A 9,361-nucleotide genomic window follows, 5' to 3' on the forward strand; every position below is an offset into this window, starting at 1 on the left:
GAATAAGTAGGGATAAAGTGGGCAGCCTTGTCTAGTCCCTGATTTTAGTAGGATTGCTTCCAGCTTCTCACCATTTACTTTGATGTTGGCTACTGGTTTGCTGTAGATTGCTTTTATCATGGTTAGGTATGGGCCTTGGATTCCTGATCTTTCCAAGACTTTTATCATGAATGGGTGTTGGATTTTGTCAAATGCTTTCTCCACATGTAATGAGATGATCATGTGGCTTTTGTCTTTGTTTATATAATGGATTACGTTGATGGATTTCCGTATATTAAACCATCCCTGCATCCCTGGAATAAAACCTACTTGGTCAGGATGGATGATTGTTTTAATGTGTTCTTGGATTTGGTTAGCAAGAATTTCATTGAGTATTTTTGCATCAATATTCATAATGGAAATTGGTCTGAAGTTCTCTATCTTTGTTGGATCTTTCTATGATTTAGGTATCAGAGCAATTGTGGTTTCATAGAATGAATTGGGTAGAGTACCTTCTGCTTCTATTTTATGGAATAGTTTGTATAGAACTGGAATTCGATCTTCTTTGAAGGTCTGATAGATCTCTGCACTAAACTCATCTGGTCCTGGGCTTTTTTTGGTTGGGAGACTATTAATGAGTGCTTCTATTTCTTTAGGGGATATAGGCCTATTTAGATTATTAACCTGATCCTGATTTAACTTTAGTACTTGCTTTCTGTCTAGAAATTTGTCCATTTCATCCAGGTTTTCCAGTTTTGTTGAGCATAGCGTTTTGTAGAAAGATCTGATGGTGTTTTGGGTTTCTTCAGGATCTGTTGTTATGTCTCCTTTTTCATTTCTGATTTTGTTAATTAGGATACTGTACCTGGGCCCTTTAGTGAGTCTGGCTAAGGGTTTATCTATCTTGTTGATTTTCTCAAAGAACCAGCTCCTCATTTGGTTGATTCTTTGAGTAGTTCTTCTTGTTTCCACTTTGCTGAAATTTCTCCTGAGTTTGATTATTTCTTACTGTCTACTCTTCTTGGGTGAATTTGTTTCCGGTTGTTCTAGAGCTTTTAGGTGTGTTGTCAAGCTGCTAATGTGTGCTCTCTCTAGTTTTTTTTGGAGGCACTCAGAGCTATGAGTTTCCCTCTTAGAAATGCTTTCATTGTGTCCCATAAGTTTGGGTATGTTGTGGCTTCATTTTCATCAAACTCTAAAAAGTCCTTAATTTCTTTCTTTATTCCTTCCTTGAACAAGGTATCATTGAGAAGAGTGTTGTTCAGTTTCCACATGAATGTTGGCTTTCTATTATTTATGTTGTTACTGAAGATCAGCCTTAGTCCATGGTGATCTGATAGGATGCATGGGAGAATTTCAACATTTTTGTATCTGTTGAGGCCTCTTTTGTGACCAATATATGGTCAATTTTGGAGAAGGTACCATAAGGTGCTGAGAATAAGGTATATCCTTTTGTTTTAGGATAAAATGTTCTGTAGATATCTGTTAAATCTATTTGTTTCATAACTTCTGTTAGTTTCACTGTGTACCTGTTTTGTTTCTGTTTCTGCGACCTGTCCATTGATGAAAGTGATGTGTTGATGTCTCCCACTATTATTGTGTGAGGTCCAATGTGTGCTTTGAGCTTTACTAAAGTTTCTTTAATGAATGTGGCTGCCCTTGCATTTGGAGTATAGATATTCAGAATTTAGTGTTCCTCTTGGAAGATTTTACCTTTGATGAATATAAATTGTCCCTCTTTGTCTTTTTTGATAACGTTGGGTTGGAAGTCAATTTTATTAGATATTTGAATGGCTACTCCAGCTTGCTTTTTCAGACCATTTGCATGGAAAATTGTTTTCCAGCCTTTCATTCTGAGGTAGTGTCTGTCTTTTTCCCTGAGATGGGTTTCCTGTAAGCAGCAAAATGTTGTGTCCGGTTTGTGTAGCCAGTCTGTTAGTCTATGTCTTTTTATTGGGGAATTGAGTTCATTGATATTAAGTGATATTAAGGAAAAGTAATTGTTGGTTCCTGTTATTTTTGTTGTTCGATTTGGCATTCTGTTCTTGTGGCTGTCTTGTTTTAGGTTTGTTGAAGGATTACTTTCTTGCTTTTTCTAGGATGTGGTTTCCATCCTTATATTGTTTTTTTTCTTTCTGTTATTATCCTTTGAAGGGCTGGATTCATGGAAAGATAATGTGTGAATTTGGTTTTGTTGTGGAATACGTTGGTTTCTCCATCTATGGTAATTGAAAGCTTTGCTGGGCATAGTAGCATGGGCTGGCATTTGTGTTCTCTTAGTGTCTGTAAAACATCTGTCCAGAATCTTCTGGCTTTCATAGTCTCTGGTGAAAAATCCAGTGTAATTCTGATAGTCCTGCCTTTATATGTTCCTTGACCTTATTCCCATACTGCTTTTAATAATCTCTCTTTATTTAGTGCATTTGTTGTTCTGATTATTATGTGTTGGGAGGTATTTCTTTTCTGGTCCAGTCTATTTGGAGTTCTGTAGTCTTCTTGTATGTTCATGGACATCTCTTTTTTTAGGTTTGGGAAGTTTTCTTCTATAATTTTGTTGAAGATATTTGCTGGCCTATTAAGTTGAAAATCTTCATTCTCATCTACTATTATCCGTAGGTTTGGTCTTCTCATTGTGTCCTGGATTTCCTGGATGTTTTGAGTTAGGATCTTTTTGCATTTTGTATTTTCTTTGATTGTTGTGCCGATGTTCTCTATGGAATCTTCTGCACCTTAGATTCTCTCTTCCATCTCTTGTATTCTGTTGGTGACGCTTGCATCTATGGTTCCAGATTTCTTTCCTAGGGTTTCTATCTTCAGTGTTGCCTCACTTTGGGTTTTCTTTATTGTATCTACTTCCCTTTTTTGGTCTAGTATGGTTTAATTCATTTCCATCACCTGTTTGGATGTGTTTTCCTGTTTTTCTTCACGGACTTCTTCCATTTGGTTGTGTTTTCCTGTTTTTCTTTAAGGACTTGTAAATCTTTAGCAGTGTTCTCCCGTATTTCTTTAAGTGATTTATTGAAGTCCTTCTTGATGTCCTCTACCATCATCATGAGATATGCTTTTAAATCCGGGTTTAGCTTTTTGGGTGTGTTGGGGTGCCCAGGACTGGGTGAGGTGGGAGTGCTGCATTCTCATGATGGTGAGTGGTCTTGGTTTCTGTTAGTAAGTTTCTTAGGTTTGCCTTTTGCCATCTGGTATTCTCTGGAGTTAGTTGTTATAGTTGTCTCTTGTTAGAGCTTGTTCCTTTTGTGATTCTGTTAGCCTCTATCAGCAGACCTGTGAGACTAGATCTCTCCTGAGTTTCAGTGGTCAGAGCACTCTCTGCAGGCAAGCTCTCCTCTTGCAGGGAAGGTGCAGATATCTGTCGTTCCAACCTGCCTCCCGGCAAAAGTTGTGTTCCACTCACCTGAGGTCCTAAGATCTCGTGGAGAGTCCTCTAGGGACCTTGGGGGTGTCTGCCGACTCAGCACCCAAGGTGACCCGGTGCTGGTGCCGACCGGAAGGGGCTTTTTACCCTGGTCAGGCCGGGTTTTCTGCTTCCCTAATTAATCATCTTGGAACTTTTAAATTTCTATTCTGATTTTGTCAGTGGCCCATTATTCAAAAGAATATTGTTTGTAGCCAAGTATCTGTGGTTGCTTTTGCTGTTGGTTTCTATTTTTACTCCCCTAGGTCTTGATCAGATACAAGGAACTTCTTGATTCTGTATCTGTCAAGACTTGTTTTGTGAGCTACTTTCGATAATGTTGCATAAGTCACTCAGATAACATTTTCCCACACGGGATGGCATAGTCTATACATATATATTCAGTTCATTTACGTGCAGTTTAGCTCTGAGGTTTCTTTGTTGGTTTGTATTTTGGATGGCCTCTGTAAAGGTGAGTGTAGTATACTAAATTTATGCACTATAATTATACAAGGACCTAGCTGACCTCATGCTAGTTATTGTTTGTATTATATAAGGAGGCTTAATGTTACAATTATATTCTTGATGGAGTGCCTTCTGTATTAATATGCAGAGGTCTTTTTGCATTTTTGCTTATTTTAGTTTGAAGCCTACTTTATTATACATCAGAATAGCTATGCCAACTTATTTTCCATTTTCTCTTAGTCTGTGAGAGTCTTGGCCATTGATTTGTGTTTATTGGTGACAAATGGTAGTTTGATTTTGGTTTTAAAACTTTTTAAAATTTATTGTTGGTGCATGTGTAAGTGTGTGTGCATGTGCACACATGAGAGAGAGAGAGAGAGAGAGAGAGAGAGAGAGAGAGAGAGAGAGAGAGAGAGAGAATATGAGTGTGCCATGATGCATATGTGGAAGTCAGATGTGGAGGTCAGAGAACAACTGTCAGGAGTTGGTTCTCTCAGCTTCATTATGCAGTAGGCAGCAGTCAATGAAAAAAAATTACATCATTGTCCCAAATACCAAGAATAAGAGGGTAAGCCTTACATGGGACATCTTTATCAACCTCTGTACCAATCACGGCTCAGATTACATCATGGACGAAGAGGCTGAACGAATATAAGAGCCAGAAGATACAGAACCGTGAGTGCTGTGAAATGCTGTCTTTGGAATGAGACATGATATCTTTGTGAAATTTCCACTGCTGTGATAAACACCATAAGCATAAGCAACTTGGAGTGTAACAGGTTTATTTCACCTCACAGGATATACTTCTAGATTCCATCATAATGAGAAGTCTGGGCAGGAACTTGAGGTTGGAACCTAGAGTCAGGAACTGAAGTAGATGGCATAAAAGAATTCTGCTTATGGGTTGTTCAGACTGTTTAGTTATAAAACCCAAGCCTACCTACCCCAGAATGGCACTACCCACAGCAGGCTACTTCCTTCCATATCAATCATTAATTAAGAAAATTCCCTAGACTTGCTGCCTAACAGATCAATTTGATGGAGGTGTTTTCTGCATTGCAGTTTTTTCTTCCCAGATGATCCTGATTTGTGTCAAGTTGACAAAAATGTAACCAGTTCACATGGCTATCACACTCAGTAACTTGTAGCAGCTGTGGCTACCAGTTCAAGATTTGCCCAAGATCAAGCCAGCCACAATCCTAGCACAGGTAGGGAAGGTACACTCTAGGCTTTACCCTTTAGTGAGGAGCTATTATCAGTTGACAATTGCTGGGGAATGGAGAAGCCTTTTTTTTTTCTTCTGAATATTGCCAGTGCAGGATTAATATAGTAAAAATGGCTATCCTGCCAAAAGCAATCTACAGATTCAATGCAATCTCCATCAAAATTCCAACTCAATTCTTCACAGAGTTAGAAAGCATAATTTGCAAATTCATCTGGAATAACAAAAAAACCTAGGATAGCAAAAACTATTCTCAACAATAAAAGAACCTCTTGTGGAATCACCATGCCTGACCTCAAGGTACTGGTACAGTGACCGACAGGTAGATCAATGGAATAGAATTGAAGACCCAGACATGAACCCACACACCTATGGTCACTTTATCTTACAAGGGAGTTTAAACCATCCAGTGGAAAAAAGACAGCATTTTCAGCAAATGGTTCTGGCACAACTGGCGGTTATCATGTAGAAGAATGTGAATTGATCCATTCTTATATCCTTGTGCAAAGCTCAAGTCTAAGTGTATCAAAGAACTCCACATAAAACCAGAGACAGTGAAACTTATAGAGGAGAAAGTGGGGAAAAGCCTCGAAGATATGGGCACAGGGGAAAAATTCCTGAACAGAACATCAATGGCTTGTGCTGTAAGATCGAGAATTGATAAATGGGACCTCATACTGTAAGGCAAAAGACACTGTTAATAAGACAAAGAGGCCACGAACAGATTGGGAAAGGATCTTCACCAATCTTAAATCAGATAGGGGAATAATATCCAATATATACAAAGAACTCAAGAAGCTAGATTCCAGAAAATCAAATAACCCTATTAAAAATGGGGTACAGAGCTAAACAAAGAATTCTCACCTGAGGAATACCGAAGGGCTGAGAAGCACCTGAACCAAATGTTCAACATCCTTAATCAGCAGGGAAATGCAAATCAAAACAACCCTGAGATTCCACCTCACACCAGTTAGAATGGTTAAGATCAAAAATTCAGGTGACAGCAAATGCTGGCAAGGATGTGGAGAAAGAGGAACACTCCTCCATTGCTGATGGGATTGCAAGTTAGTACTTCCACTCTGGAAATCAGTTTGGCGGTTTCTCGGAGAATTGGACATAGTACTACTGGAAGATCCAGCAATACCTCTCCTGGGCATACACCCAGAAGATGTTCCAACCGGTAATAAGGACACATGCTCCACTATGTTCATACCAGCCTTATTTATAATAGCCAGAAGCTGGAAAGAACCCAGATGTCCCTCAATAGAGGAATAGACACAGAAAATGTGGTACATCTACACAATGGAGTACTACTCAGCTATTAAAAAGAATGAGTTTATGAAATTCTTAGGCAAATGGATGGATCTGGAGCATATCATCCTGAGTGAGATAACCCAATCACAAAAGAACACACTGATAAGTAGATATTAGCCCAGAAACTTAGAATACCCAAGATACAATTTGCAAAACACATGAAATTCAAGAAGGAAGACCAAAGTGTGGCTACTTCGTTCCTTCTTAGTTGGGGAACAAAATACCCAAGGAAGAAGTTACAGGGACCAAGTTCAGAGCAGAGTCTGAAGGAATGACCATCCAGAGACTGCTCCACTTGGGGATCCATCCCAGAAATAACCACCAAACTCAGACACTAGGCAGTTGCCAACAAGAGCCTGCTGACAGGAGCCTGATACAGCTGTTTCCTGTGAGGCTCTGCCAGTGCCTGGCAAATATAAAAGTGGATGCTCACAGTCATCCATTGGACAGAATACAAGGTCCCCAATGAAGGAGTCAGAGAGCCAGGGAGCTGAAGGGGACTGAAGCCCCATAGGAGGAACATCAGTATGAACTAACCAATACCCCCAGAGCTCCTTGGAACTATACCACCAATCAAAGAGAACACATGGTGGAACTTGTGGCTCCAGCTACATATGTAGCAGAGGATGACCTTGTAGGTCATCAATGGGAAGAGAGGCCCTTGGTCCTGTGAAGGTTCTATGCCCCAGTATATGGGAATTTCAGGACCAGGAATGAGAGTGGATGGGTTGGGGAGTAGGGGATTTTCGGAGGGGAAACTAGGAAAGGGGTACATTTGAAATGTAATAAAAGAAAAGATCTAATTAAAAACAAGAATGTTACCAGTGGTATGCTTCCCATGATTCAGTGGATGCCCCCCCCCCATGTCTGTATAGGAAGCACATAATGGACTTAATGGGTTTTCAAACTCAAAAGAGAGATGGGGAGAGGGAGAGGGAAGAGGGAGAGGGAGGAAGGGAGGGATGGAGGAAAGAGAGAGAGAGAGAGAGAGAGAGAGAGAGAGAGAGAGAGAGAGAGAGAGAGAGAGGAGATTAAGTTGTGAAGGAGATTTGTTATAGGTATATTGAAAGAGTTGAGGGGTATAACTATATTTCATTGTATACACACATGGAATTATCAATAAAATTATCAATAATAAAGAACAATTGTGACAGTTGCTGAGGGAGAGCCGCGGGGCAGAGAGCATGACTCGCCCACTCCATTGCCTCTGGTTCCTGCTGCTCTTGCCACCACTGTTGCTGCGTAACCTTGTCGGAAGAGAAGCCCAAGGTAAGCCCGGAGGGTGTGAAGACAAAGTGAACATATCAACCTGAAAGTGGCGGGGCAGGATTGCTCAGTGGTACAGTTCAAGATCAAGAGGCACACCCCACTGAGCAAGCTCATGAAGGCCTACTGTGAGAGGCAGGGCTTGTGAATGAGGCAGATTCGATTCCGGTTTGATGGACAGCCAATAAATAAAACAGACACTCCAGCCCAGCTGGAGATGGAGGATGGGGACATCATTGAAGTATTCCAGCAGCAGACAGGGGGGACAGCCTCCTGAGGGAGCGTCCCCACACCCAACCGTTGTCCTGATCTGTGGTATTGAGCGGTGACCATGCAGCCACACCAATCACACAAGAGTCAGCAGAAGCTCTCCTTTTCCAAAGAGCTTGGAGTGAACTACACACAGACCACACTGTGGGGCAAGAGCATTACATAATGTGGCCGCTAGGAGGGTTTGGTTTGGGGGAAATGAGGCATGAGGTTTTGGGGTTTGTTTTTGTTTTCATTTCTGTTCCCTCCTGTTCCTAACATTTTTTCCCCCAAACTTGGGTCTGAATGTAGACTCTCACCCTATGGCCTGAGTCCAATTCCTAGAACTGTGGTTTCCTCCGGTGAGACTTGTCCTGATCAGGTAGAGAGAACTTGTGGTCATATTACCCAATGGGCATGCCTGTGGGATGTGGAGAGGGGCATAGAGGCAGAATTTCACCTGTTTGTTGTAGGCATAGAATATTAAAAAATGTGAGATACTGTAAATTTGAGCTTTGTCAAGCATATGGTAAGTTAAAGGAAAAGAAAGACCAGTGCTTCTTAAAACCCGTGAGGGGTCTTCCTCCTGTGGCCAGGTGCTCCTGCACGTGCCCACTTCCTACTCGGTACTGGTAATGGGTACATGGGTAAGGGTGGTACAATGAAACCCACTCTCTCCCCTTTTTATAATGTAGAAGAAAGTAATTGTCCTGTCTCATTTGGGAATTGAATGTGGCCTCAGATTTCTTCTAGTACTTGCTTTCGATACATAATTATGGTTTCTGTATAAGAAGTTATTGGTTAAGTATCACGTTTTCATCCATGTTGTGTAAGAGACCTGCTTTCAAGTGTGGTTGTAAAAGCAAGCCCGGGAAAGGTGACCTCATTCTCACGGACTGTGCTGTGCAGCTTTCCAAGTGTGTATTAAAGTGACACATCAGTGGGTGGCTTAGGTTCCGCATTGTGGGGTCAGTTCAATGTCCATAGTTCCTGCCTGCCATCCTTCTGTGAGGATCCATTGCTGCTTGATGGCCATCTCTGCCTTTTATAGTCACCTGACCTACCATCTCTCACTTGCTTAGAGTCTTGAGGAAAATGTTCCTGTTCCTGTTTGCTGCGTGGGCCTGGGTGGGATGTCTGTTGGCTCTGTTGTGTCTATTTACCAGTTTGTACATCGTCTGTTGTCCTTTACTATTGTAAACAGTAAATATAGTTTGGTATTCTGTCAAAAAAAGAACAATTATAAAAAATAGTAGTTGGTTATCTCCTTTCATATTTTGGGGGCAGGCTTTCTCTAGTTTTTTTTTTTTTTCTTTTTTTTGTCACTCAATATATTCCATCGCACCTGGTCCATGAGCTTCTGGATGATTCTTCTGTCTTGACATTCCATAGAAGTGATGTAATTATAAAAGCATGGCTTTACATCTGACTTTTTCCTGTGGATGCTGATGATTGAA

At 40.8% G+C, this 9,361-nt stretch overlaps 1 pseudogene; it reads left to right on the forward strand.

Moving 5' to 3' along the window:
* Smt3h1-ps (SMT3 suppressor of mif two 3 homolog 1, pseudogene (S. cerevisiae)) lies at window positions 7,539-9,131 on the forward strand (annotated as a pseudogene).

Source organism: Mus musculus, chromosome X (genome assembly GCF_000001635.26).
Source record: "Mus musculus strain C57BL/6J chromosome X, GRCm38.p6 C57BL/6J".
Classification (NCBI taxonomy): Eukaryota; Metazoa; Chordata; class Mammalia; order Rodentia; family Muridae; genus Mus; species Mus musculus.